General features: G+C 37.4%; 1 pseudogene; it reads right to left on the reverse strand.

Moving 5' to 3' along the window:
- Positions 1–5677: 5677 nt before the first annotated feature.
- Positions 5678–12450, reverse strand: LOC114238595 (peptidyl-prolyl cis-trans isomerase FKBP8-like; annotated as a pseudogene).
- Between the last annotated feature and the right edge of the window lie 237 nt (positions 12451–12687).

Consider the following 12687-nt stretch of genomic DNA (forward strand, 5'->3'; position numbering starts at 1 on the left):
AGTAGTAATATCTGGAGGGTTAAGGAATGAGACAGAGAGAAGGGCACTTTTGACAACCTTGTGCATGTTAGCGGTGGGTACTACCCAGGGCCACCAACATCACAGATGCTGGTCAAACCACAGGAAAAGATTATAACCTCCTGAAATGATATTTTTAAAACATGCATTGGAAACTTCCTTAAACTCTTAAAAATCAAAGCTACTCATTAGAAATGGCATTAACGCACTGGGGGAGGCACTGCAAGTGGTTAAGATCAAGGGCTCTGCAATCAGTCCACCTGGACTCGTGTCTCAATTTTTCGGTTATTTGACCTTGGCGGAGCTACATCACCTCTCTGGGACTCAAGTTTCCACCTTCGTGAGATAGAAATAGCAACGAGAATATTTACCTTGCAGGGTTACTGAGTGGTTTCCAGATTGAATTACCTGGGGCATCATTTAAAAAGTATTGATGCTTGGTCCCTTCCACCAGACATTCTGATTTAATTGCTGTGGAGGCAACTACTGGGTTAATGTATATAAAATGCTTAGAACAGTGCCTGGCATACAGCAAGAAACTGATGCATGGTAACTATGATTGCTATTTTATCATTATCCATTTTTCAAATGACTCCACGTAATCTTTAATTTTCATCCTAGTTCTTAGGTTACACATCCCTTTCAAAGCAGCCATGGACATACTCTATTTGTGTCATCTCTAATTCTATCTTTCCTGTTCAGAAGTGAAACTCTATCTTCCCGTTATTTACCACCACAACAGGTCCTGCTCATTGTTGCAAATACAGTGAACATTTCAAAACTAGAATCAAGTGCTTTTTGACTCACTGAACATTTTAAATTCATGAGCCAGCATGATATGATCACAGACCATACTTAACCATGTCAATTTGAAAGTGACCCTTTAGACGTACCTAAACTTAACTATTTGAATTCCCCCTTAAATCATGCTCAAGATCAAATCATAGAATGGATGCCTTAATGATCATGAAAACTGGGTCATTAAACAATATATTTAAAGTGTTTTTATTACATTTATCAAAATATTTCTAATTACATTTGAGTGGCACTACTATATTTCCTTATCATATTTCATCATAGGTTTAGTTTAGATGCTTAAATTAGCACTGACTCAGCTCCATAAACACACATAAGAATCTAGCCAGAATTGGGAGATTGGGATTGACATATATACACTAATATATATAAAATGGATAACTAATAAGAACTTGCTGTATAAAAAAATAAATAAAATAAAATTCAAAAACAAACAAACAAGCAAAAGAATCTAGCCAGGCACCATGCTGGGCTTGAGATGCAAGGTTGAAAGGCAAGAACCTCACAGGGTAATGACTAAAACAAGATGTATAAGCTACTGCATACACGCGGATCTAGTATTTCCTACCTCCCACTCCTGCTCCAAGCCCTTAACTGAAAATAGACAAAATAGATTAGAATAGGTTAAATGAAAACCACCCTCTCTTCTCGAATACAATACTATGACTACTCTATTCATTATCCGACTCATTTTATCCTTAAAAAGTAATCTGAGTATTGAAGAAATATTTACGAGTAAATATGTTCACTGTAGCATTTTTTCATAATATTAAAAACCAAGAGCAGTCTTTGTTTCAGTAGTTAGGAAATGACTAAGTAAAGTATTAGGGAGTGTTATGTATTTAAAAAGGATTTTTTCAAAAATGATTTGGTCACATAGGAAAGTAACTTTAGTGGTAGGATTATAAGATTATTATTTTTAAATTTTCTGGGTTTTCAAATTTTCTAAGCATTTTAGTAAACATTTATTGCTTTTCATTTAAATTGCTTCATATTTTTTCCTTTACTGTTTACAATAAATTCTTTTAAATTGTTTCTTAGAGCAGGCACCCATTTGAGTTGGTTTGCCAAATTCAGAATATTAAAATGTGTTATCTAAAACATGCACATATCTATCACTGTTAGTTGAAAATTGTATAAAATATCTTGCTGAATCAGTGAAATATGTATGTTATTTTAGGGAAGACTCTTAGTATAATCTTAGTGTAATCTTTGGTCTTAATTCTCTAAAATTATAACTAGTTTCTGGGTGATTATATCATCCACTATTTACATTTTATTTATGGCACAAATTTCTATTTTAAACCAATCAATCAATTTATTTAGGTGGTTTCTCACCTTCCCTGCCCTCAGAATACTCTAAATCATCAAAATTGTTTCATATATATTTATTATAATTTAGTGGAAAAGACAACTAAGTGTGCGGAACATACCTTAGGAAGATTTGCTAGCAAGGTAAATATATTAAGCTGGGAGATGAGGGCAAGGTACTCTCCAAGGAGGTGACACTGGAGCAGAGACCTGAATGGAGTAAGGCAGCATCCTCTTACCTTGGAGGCATATCCTTTCCAGCCATCTCTCCTATTGAATGTTGACTCATCCTTTCCGCTTAATTAAATGCCACTTCCTTTAGAAGCATTCTTCTCTTCCTTTCTGACACCATGAAAGACACATTAATTCTTTCTTGCTTTACTTTCTCAGGGCTGATTTCTTTTACCTCCACTTCAGTACTTATTCTTCCTGATATTACAGGAAGACTATCACAACTTGGAATCTGCCCAAAGAAAGGCATTTTCTCACCAAGAGTAGCCAGTCTTACTCATCTGAGTGTGGCACTCAGTGCCTAGCACTAGTTTTGTATTTAGGAGGTGCTGGTTGAAGGTTTGTTTACTTGAATTTTAATTAAATGTATCTCCTATCCTCGCTGAAAATACAGATCAGGAACATTCCACCTAACTCTGCTTTTCAGGCCATGAAAACAATGCAACCACTGAGTATCTAGAAAGATTGACGGCATTTCAATGTCTTCCATTGTTTGAAAAATTGTCTGGAGAAATGAGCTGGTATTTCCCAGCCCACAACCCACTCTAAACTCCTTGAACTGTTCCACTAAAGAGAGTAATTTAGAATGTGTTTAATTAAAGCTTTCCTCCCTCCTTGAATACAAAAATGTGATTACCTAACTCATTACCTATGAAGAGGAGACTGTAGGAAGTAATATTCTAGTAGGGTGGGATAGCTTATGAGCATATTCTGATAAGGGATCTTGGTGAAAGAGAGAACATACATTTATAGTCTTTGTACATCCTTTAAAATATTTCTGAGAGTCTGTTGCCTTGCATGCAGATGACTTTCTCTATCATCTGCAGAACTGCTTTTATTTATGTATTTGTTTCTTTTCCCAGGCATCTCAAGCCTGTGTTAATTAGCAACAACAGTGGCACATAAGAGGAACATAAGCCATTTGCTTGTGAACAAATTATGAGTTGCAGTGGAAATTGATTTGTACAGAATATACACCTACAGCCTGAATACTTTTTAATATAGTTATCTTGTTTTAATTAGTTGGCTCTTTTTATTCCTCCCTCTTCCCTCTACATTATTTCACAAGACACTGAACTCCGATCACTATTTTTGTTGCTCTCAGCTCCCAGCAGAACCCTCCTTATGAAAAGGTGTAGTGAACAATTATTTCATCTGATGTGACTTAAAAGGGCCTGGGAAGCCACTTCATTCCCCTACAATTTTCCCACCTTTTCACTTTTAATTACCAACCCCTGAATAAGAGATAAAATTTTTCATTCCATACTTAGTGAGATTTAAATACTTTAAGAGACTCTGTGGGGAAAATGACTTAAATTCATGTTACTTTATTTCTTTCCTCTCTCTCTCACGTCCTTTCTTCATCTTTTTTCCCCTGTTCTTTCTTTTGTAAGAATTTAGAGAAAGTTAATCTGTGTCATACTCTGTGATAGTCACTGAGGACAATACAATTCATCTGAATCAGTCTCCATGCTCAAAGACCCCAAAGAAGAGTTGGCAGGATATTTGTGCCAACAAAACGCTGCAGTTCAAACTGATAATTGATACACTAGAGGACTATGCAGACTGCTGGGAAAGGAGAGGGCAAGGTCGCTGATGTCCAAGGAGCAATAGTAGAGAAAGAGCCCAGAAGATGAGTCCATGGAACACAAACTTCCCCAATTTTACAGTTTTCTCACTTTCTAAAAAGTGCCCCTTTCTACAAGTTCTATCATCCTCGTAAGATACAGAAGAATACTACTATTTGCCTTCTGTAATTGCACAATACCCAAACCTTTAGTTTGTTGAGTCCAAAATGTGATCCCCTACGTTTTGGCCCCAGCAAATGATACTGTTCCTTTAACTTGAATTGATTGATGCATTGGCATAAATGTGGATGGATATCTCTTTAATTCTCTGATTTGCCAATATCAAGTGCATACCCACCACATGCGTGGGTAAACGTTATAATATTTTAAAGTAGATGTAAAAGAAATTATTTAAATGCTTAACTCTTTGCATTTTTCCAGAACTCTGAAAGGCAGGCTTGATTATGTCTTATTTCAAATATGAATGGGTGAAAGAGTAAACTAGCTCTCCACAAAATTCAAACATCAATTCAGTCATTAGTCTCAACAATTTCTTTATTTTTCTTTATTTCTCTAATGTTCTTATCAGTAGAAAATGGATTGGTTTTGATTTAACCTTATTTTCCTTCTCTGGCTCACCCTCTGTTGGAAGTTCCCATAATTCCAAAATGATGAAAACTCTGGGCAACCGCAGCTTTACCTGTGTCAATCCCCGAATTACAAATAACGTGTCCTCTAATAATTGCAAAACACTTGCACAAACGAATCAGTTACTGCATACTTTAAGAGTTTCTAAAGATGGTAAAGTAACGAATTACAAGGGTTTAACATTTTCAATTAAAAAACCAAATATTTACTCGATGATTCCTCTAGGCTAAGCATGTGCTAGCACTGAGCATATGGAGACAAACGAGTGAGGCACTATTCCCGCCCTGATGGAGGACCGTTCAGTTGGAGAGAAAGGTACAAAAGCAGTAACATAAGACCTAGGAACATTTAGGGGATAGGGCGATTGGTGGCATCAGGCACGAAATCTAGCCTGGTGTGTTCTGGGAAGTTCTCTCGGGGAGGTGCCAAGAGATGAGCCATTGCGTCTAGGCAAAGAGGCCAGAAGAACATCCCAGACAGAAAAGGCCACCTTAGCTAAGGCACAGAGGAGATGAGGACAAGGCATGAGTCGAAAGGCTTCAACAAACCTGAAGTCATTATCACATGAAATGTGAGCAGAGACGATGGGAAAGCTGGAGAGATAGGCCGGAACGGGGTCATAGAAGCCTCAGTAAAGTGCTTCTACTTTCAGAGTGCAGTTATGGACAGACGGAGCATTCTGGTTGCCACTGGCAGAAGATTTGGGAAGGCAAAACTAGAAACAGGAAAACCAGCTACTGGTGATGAGACATCATGATGGTTAGAATTAAGATAATGAATTCTTAGGGCCTTCTAGAAAACAGATGCCCAGGTGGATGGGGTCGGGGTGGGAATTGTGTCTGGAGGATTGAGGGTCCCTTCCCTCCGAGCTGGACGTGAGGTTCTGCTCTGCTTCACTTTCCTCCTATAGGGTCTCAGTCCCTTCTGCGCTCTGGACCAGGGGATCCCCAAACTTTACTGCCTCCAAACCGGAGGAGGGGACCAGGTCAGAGAGAGCAGTGGTTAGGGAGCCTGGGAGAGTTAGCGAGCATGGGGTGGGGTCCACAGTGCACGGAGGCGGTGGCAGGTGGCAGCCATCTGGGCAGTCAGTTCCCGGCAGCGATGACCACAGAGAGAGCCATGCCCCCAAGGGCAACAGCATTCTCTCCAAAAAACCTCTTCCATGGGATGGACCAGGTCCCCTTGGCAGGATACTTGGTGGTCAGCTGTGTGGGGTTGCCCAGCATTTCTGGGTATAGGGTGGTCTCCGTGCTCTGCTGGGTGGCGTGCTTCCTCACTAGCTTTGAGAGCTTGGTGTGGATGGTCTTGTTGGAAGATTCCAGCTTCAGGGCTGCCCTCAGGAAGAGGATGGCCTCGCTGTACTCACCTTGCTGGGCTTGCAGAAGAGTGCCTTGATGTCTCCTGGCAGGTGCTGGAGCAGGAACCTGCAGGTGCACAAGACTGCATAGTGGTCCAACTTTGGCTGCCAGGCTGCCAGGTTGTTCAGACACTTCTAGAAATTTCTAAGAAAAAAGACTGACAACCCATTAGGAAAATGAGCAATGGACTTATGTAGGTAATTTATAAAAAAAGGATATTGAATGCAAGTTAAAAACAAAATGAGATACTACTACAAACCCTCCCCAATGGCTAAAATGAGAAAGTCTGACCATATCAGGTGTTGGCAAGGACGTGAAGTAAATGAAACACTCATATACTGCTGGGTAGAATACAAATTGGTACAACCACTTTAATAAAAGATTTGGTGTTACGTATGGAAGTTGAAGACCCATATACCCTATGACCCAGCAAATCCACTCTTAGGTTTATATCTAACAGAAATACCTGTAAATGCATCACAAGACATAGGAATGCTTTTAGAAGCATTAGAATCAGAAACAGCCTCAAATCAGAAATGACCCAAATATCCACCAACAATAGATTGGATGAGCAATTGGTGATATATTAGTAAAATGGAATAACATTGAGCAGCAAAGATAAACAAATCACAGCTACATGCAACAACATGGATAAAACTCACAGAATGTTGACTGAATGAAGCCAACATAAAAGCCAATGTGCACTCTGATCCCATTTACACAAAATTAAAATCCCAGCAACACTGTAGTGTTTAGAGATGTATATTTAGGAGTTAAAATGTAAAGAAAAGCAAGGGTGTGGATTGTAACTGAGAAGGGGCAGCTAGGGTTTTTGTAAACGTGTTGGTCATGTTTTATTTCCTGAACTGAGTGATAGTTACATGAGTGCTCATTTTATTATAAGGCATTAAGCTGTACACTTGTGTTTTATACACTTTTTCTGTATATTCATCATATTTTACAATAGAGATAAAAAGCTGAAAAGCAAAAAAGGGAATAAATACCTTACTTCCCCAAAAAGGAACTTATGAGGCAAATTTAGAAGAAAACATGAACATCTTTTACCATGGAAGATTCATGCTAGGAAGCTAGGATTTAATTTTTATAGGTAACCAATTTTAAACATACAGGTTTTGGGATTCTTTTCCTGAAAAATAAAACAAAATAATTTTTTTGAGTTGCAGAATTTTTTCTCTTACCAAAAAGTTTTAATAAATTGGAAAAATAAGTGTAGAAAGAAATACTTCACATCTGATTAACTTTAAATTTATAAATAAATAAATGGAGGAAAGTATATTCTTCTTCAGTTTGACTATTTCCCAAATACCTAATTAGCATCACAAGTGAGACAGCAGAAAGAAAACTTAGGAGAACAGGTAGAATGATATAAACCATAACAACAAACTATTCGCCGAAACTATGTTCTCCATATCCATGAAAACTGAGGCCTCAAAATGATTTAGTATTTTCTCTGATCCAGAGAGCATGAACCATGCTATTTATGAAAAGTGAGGTAGAAATTAATTGCAGAGATATGTATCTTATTTTTCTTTTTTAAAAAAATATTAAATACATTTTGGAGGCCAAGCTAAAGGATGTGTATATAAGAATTAGTAATCCAGAGTCATAAATCTATGGCCATGTTACTCCAAAAATTTGTTTGTCAAGATTATAGTCTCAGTAAAAGAAATACCCCAGGTTGTTCAAGCTCACATTTTCTTGATAAATTAGTTTTTTGTTTGGGTTCTGAGGTATTTTTTAGGTAGTTTCTTATAAGTTTGTTTCTGTGCACTTTTTTTTTTTTTCTTTTTAACCAACTGCAGGAAATGTGGGCAGAGTGCATTTCCAGCAGATGTCAGTGTTGGTGTTTGATGTGATCTAGGAAGTCCTCCAAACCTGGGGCCTGACCTTGAAGATGAAGAGAGTACTGTGCATCTCCTCAGTTCTTGTGAAGTGCGGAAAGGTATTCTGGAGAATTCTGCTCTTTTGTGGGATATTTTGTGGGAAGTATGTTGCTGTAGGTTAGGAAATAGATATTGAATTCAACAATATTCTTCCATCTCTTTGAGATTTAACTTGTTTTAGTTATACATAAATTATATGTATTTATTCTTTTTCTTGCTCCAAAAAGTATATTCACTATCTATTCTTCTCTCTGAATTCCTTCCCAGAAGGATGATTTTTTTTTTTTTTTGGCTTGAAGAATTTCAATGTGTTTATATTAGAAAAATCTATCTAGCACTTACCAGGTACCAAAGAAATAGAACAGCCTAGCTGCCTTAAAGAAAGTCTTGTAATTATGGGGTTAAGTTCTATCACAAGGTTTGAACAAGCTACTAAGCACAGAAGACAGGGCAACAGATACTATCTGGAGGAAGTCAGGGAGGCTTCACTGAGGAAGGAATTTGGAGCCTTGAAGGATGAACATGAGCCTTCAAGGGAGAGGTTTTCGGAGAATAAATAACATGCAAAATGTTAATGAATGTTGGTCATGCATATGATTTCCATACTAGTGATTTTAGAGCATAGTCTTGATTCTTTGAGGACTATGTGAAGTATATTCAAGTAGTTAAGAATAGTTTGGGACTAGAGGCCATTTAATAAGTGATTAAGAACACAAACTTAAGAGTTTAGAGTCTACCTAGATTCAGATCCTTGCTTTTCAATTATTAGATTATAATTTAGGGGAAAATGTTAATATTCTTTTGAATCAGTTTTGTCATCTGAAAATGAGTTAATGACACCAACACTTCACTGAATTGTTAAGAAGATTTAGTGAAATAAATATAAAGTACATAGTACAGTATGTGGCACATAGTAAGTGCTCAAAATGTTAGCTATGACTAGTAGCTCTTTTATCTCATTAGGAATTTGAGGAAATATACAAGAAAGTTGACACTGAGTAGAGGCACTCAGACTTTCACTGGGAAAATAAGTGAACCAATCTTTTTTTGTTTGTTTGTTTACCAATAGGTCACCAGTGTTTGATATTTGTGCAGATTAACTTTGTCCTTTAGTATAGAGACCATATCAAAACAGGCATTTCAAGCAGTTGTCTGTTCTGCATGTCTTACTGTGTGGTTTTGGATCATATTTACATGTTATCAATGAAGGACCAACTCAGGTTCAAGAGCACACCAAGAGAAAGGCAGACAAAGAGCAGAATGTGAGGAATCTCTCCAATGCAACAATAGTGCTCATGGAGGGAAAATCAGGGTTATTGAGGATTTCGTCAATATGAGCCTGTAAGGCAACATCCCACTTGAAAAGGCTGACACCCAGCAGTCTGTTTTCCCTCTTATCTTGTGAAGAAGACCGACTCCTTTCCTAAGTCAGAACAACTAAGAATGAAGTGTGGTTGAAGGAGAGAATAGGAATCAGACCCTTAGCTCCCAAGTTGATTGACTCAGGGGCCTTCCTCACTGTGAGGAAGGTAAATGATGGGCTTATTAAAGTTGGGTTGACTCTGTGATTCATGTTTATATTTATTTCATTATGACTCAGAAAATAAAAGTAAGTGAAAGGGGAAAAACAAGACTTAGAGAAGAAAATCAAATTCCAACCATAAAGATAAACAGAATTCCAGTGAATAAGCAAATATACCTTACACTGATTTTTTCCAGACAACCAAGGTGAAAAGATTGACCGAGTTGAACTACTCACATGAAAAGAGAAACGCGTATAGACAACCTGATTCTAATGTTTATTTGGAGAGGCAAAAGACCGAGAATAGCCAACACAATATTGAAGAAGAACATAATGGAAGGACTAATACTACTCGACTTCAACACTTAATATAAAGCTACAGTAAAAGAATAGACCTGTAGAACAGAATAGAACCCAGAAACAAACCCACATAAATATAGTCACCTGATCTTTGACAAAGAAGCAAAGGCAATACAATGGAGCAAAGATAGCCTCTTCAACAAGTGCTGCTGAAACAACTGGACATCAATATGCAAGAAAAAAAGAAAGAAAAAAGGAATCTAGTCACAGACCTCACAACTTTCACAAAAACTAACTAACTTAAAATGAATCATAGACTTAACTATAAAATGCAAAACTATAAACCTCCTAGAAGACAACATAGAAGAAAACCTAGATGACCCAGGGTATGGTGATGCCTTTTTAGATATGACATCAAAGACACAATACATGAAAGAAATAATTGATAAGCTGGACTTCTGTAAAATTAAAAACTTCTGCTTAATGAAAGGCAATGCCAAGAAATAGAAGACAGGCCACAGACTGGAAGAAAATATTTGCAAAAGACACATCTGATAAAGGACTGCTATTCAAACTATACAAAGAATGCTTAAAACTCAACAATGACAAGACAAACAACCCAATTAAAAAATGGGCTAAAGACCTTAACAAATGCCTCACTGAAGAAGATATATAGATAGCAAATAAATATACAAAAAAAGTGTTCCACATTATATGTCATCAGGGAAATGCAAATTAAAGCAACAGTGAGATACACTACACACCTATTAGAATGTCCAAAATCCAGAACAATGACAACAACAAATGCTGGTGACTTTGTGGAACAATATGAACCCTCATCCATTGCTGATGGGAATGCAAAATGGCACAGTCACTTTGGAAGACAGTTTGGTGGTTTCTTACAAAACTAAACATAGTCTTACCATACTTTTGCCTTTTCCATAATGTCGTACTCTTACCATATGACACACATGGAGACAATAGAAAGATTAGTGGTTGTCAGGGTAGAGGGTGGGAAAGGATGAATAGGCAGAGCACAGAGGATTTTTTTAAAGCAGTGAAAATACTCTGTATGATAGCATAATGATGGATATGTCATTATACATTTGTCCGAACCAAAAGAATATACAACTCTAAGAGTGAAACTCAAGTAAACTATGGACTTTTGGGTGATTATGATGTGTCAATGTAGGTTCATCTTTGGTAACAAATGTACCACTTTGGTGAATAATATTGAAAATGGAGGAAGCTGTGTACGTGTGGCGACAGAGGGTATATGGGAACCTCTGTACACTCCTCTCAATTTTTCTGTGAATCTAAAATTGCTCTTTAAAAAAAGAGAGAGAAACAAAACAGTGACCTAAAGAAAGCCAAGGTTTTACAAAAGAGAAATTTTGTCAAATAAGATATTGTATAGAGAACAATGAGTTATGTAATTAAAAATATTCCCAGGGACTTCCCTAGTGGCACAGTGGATAAGAATTCATCTATCAATGCAGGGGACATGGGTTCAATCCCTGCTTCAGGATGATCCCACATGCCGCAGAGCAACTAAGCCCGCATGCCACAACTACTGAGCCCGTGCGCCACCACTACTGAAGCCCGCATGCCTAGAACCTGTGCTCTGCAACAAGAGAAGCCACCACAAGGAGAAGCCCGTGCACTGCAACTAAGAGTAACCCCCGCTTGCCTCAACTAGAGAAAGCCCGCGCTCAGCAGCGAGGACCCAATGCAGCCAAAAATAAATAAAATTAAATCTTTAAAAAAAAAATTCCCAACAATCGTTTCACAGTTTTCCTACCTGTTAGCTTACTTTATGTGTATTTGGATAAGTAAGATGGTTCTGCAAAGTTTTAAATACACCTTTGAATTCTTTTCTTACGTTCAAATTCTAATTATTAACAATGAGAGTAATCTATCCTCTTTACCTCTCCTTTGTTTGGCTATGTACCATCTATCCGCTATATGAGCCTTTCACCATTCACCTTTCACCATTCCTTCACATTCAAAATGAGAATGTGGTTGGAATTTTAGGAGTCTAGTAATTTTCCAAGAGAAAATCATCTTTCCTTTGCCATGATAAGGTGAAAGATGTGAACACAAAAAAGTTTCATTGGCTCTGGAAGGATTCAGTCAACTCACACTGTTGAGAAGCACTGAAAATTAGCTATATACCTTTTGGTTTAAAGTTTGAAATATGAATTAATGATTACTTGACATATGTAACTTGTTTGGTAGGTGAAATCATTCAACTTGGAGAATATAGAAAAATAATAACAGAAGTTAAATTATTGGGAGCCTCTGTTCTGAAAATTGGTATAATTTGGGGATGGAAAATATAGGATTTGCCTTGCCTTTCCTACCCTTGGCTCTGGGATCAAAGACCTGGGTAAGGATCCTGGCTTCTTTCGCCCGGGTACCACTAACCTTCTTCAAATAGCATACGTGCAAAAATATACCTTTATTTTTCCTACAAATTAACTTTCTTTATTCAAAGCCCTCAAAAAAGAAAGAAAGAAAGAAAGAAAGAAAGAAAGAAAGAAAGAAAAAAGAAAAAAAAGCACTCATTCTACTTGATGTAAAAAACATAAGACCTACCTGAGTCTAGTCACTCCCAAAAAACATAGTCAATTTAGTGGTTGAGCTTTCACTGCCCAGTCCACACTGGCATCCTTTTGTGATGACTGCATTCCCAACCAGTGCCTGGCAAGGACAACTTTGCACACATTTCCTGCTACAGAGCCTCTCATCTTGGCTGAAGGAACCAACTCCATGCTTACATTAATTATTCTCTCTCTCATTCACCTTGTGTACGCTTTCTCTTTTTTAAAATTTTTATTGAAATATAGTTGATTGACAATGTTGTGTTAGTTTCAGGTATGTACACTTTCTCTTGAACACAGAGAAGTCTTGGCTACTCTCGCACACCCCTCTGTGGTCCTCTGAAGCTACAACTTGTTTCCAACACTCCTTACAGACTTCTGGATTCTAGCTTTCACACTATTTGGTGG

The sequence above is a fragment of the Balaenoptera acutorostrata genome, chromosome 4, assembly GCF_949987535.1.
Source record: "Balaenoptera acutorostrata chromosome 4, mBalAcu1.1, whole genome shotgun sequence".
Taxonomy (NCBI): domain Eukaryota; kingdom Metazoa; phylum Chordata; class Mammalia; order Artiodactyla; family Balaenopteridae; genus Balaenoptera; species Balaenoptera acutorostrata.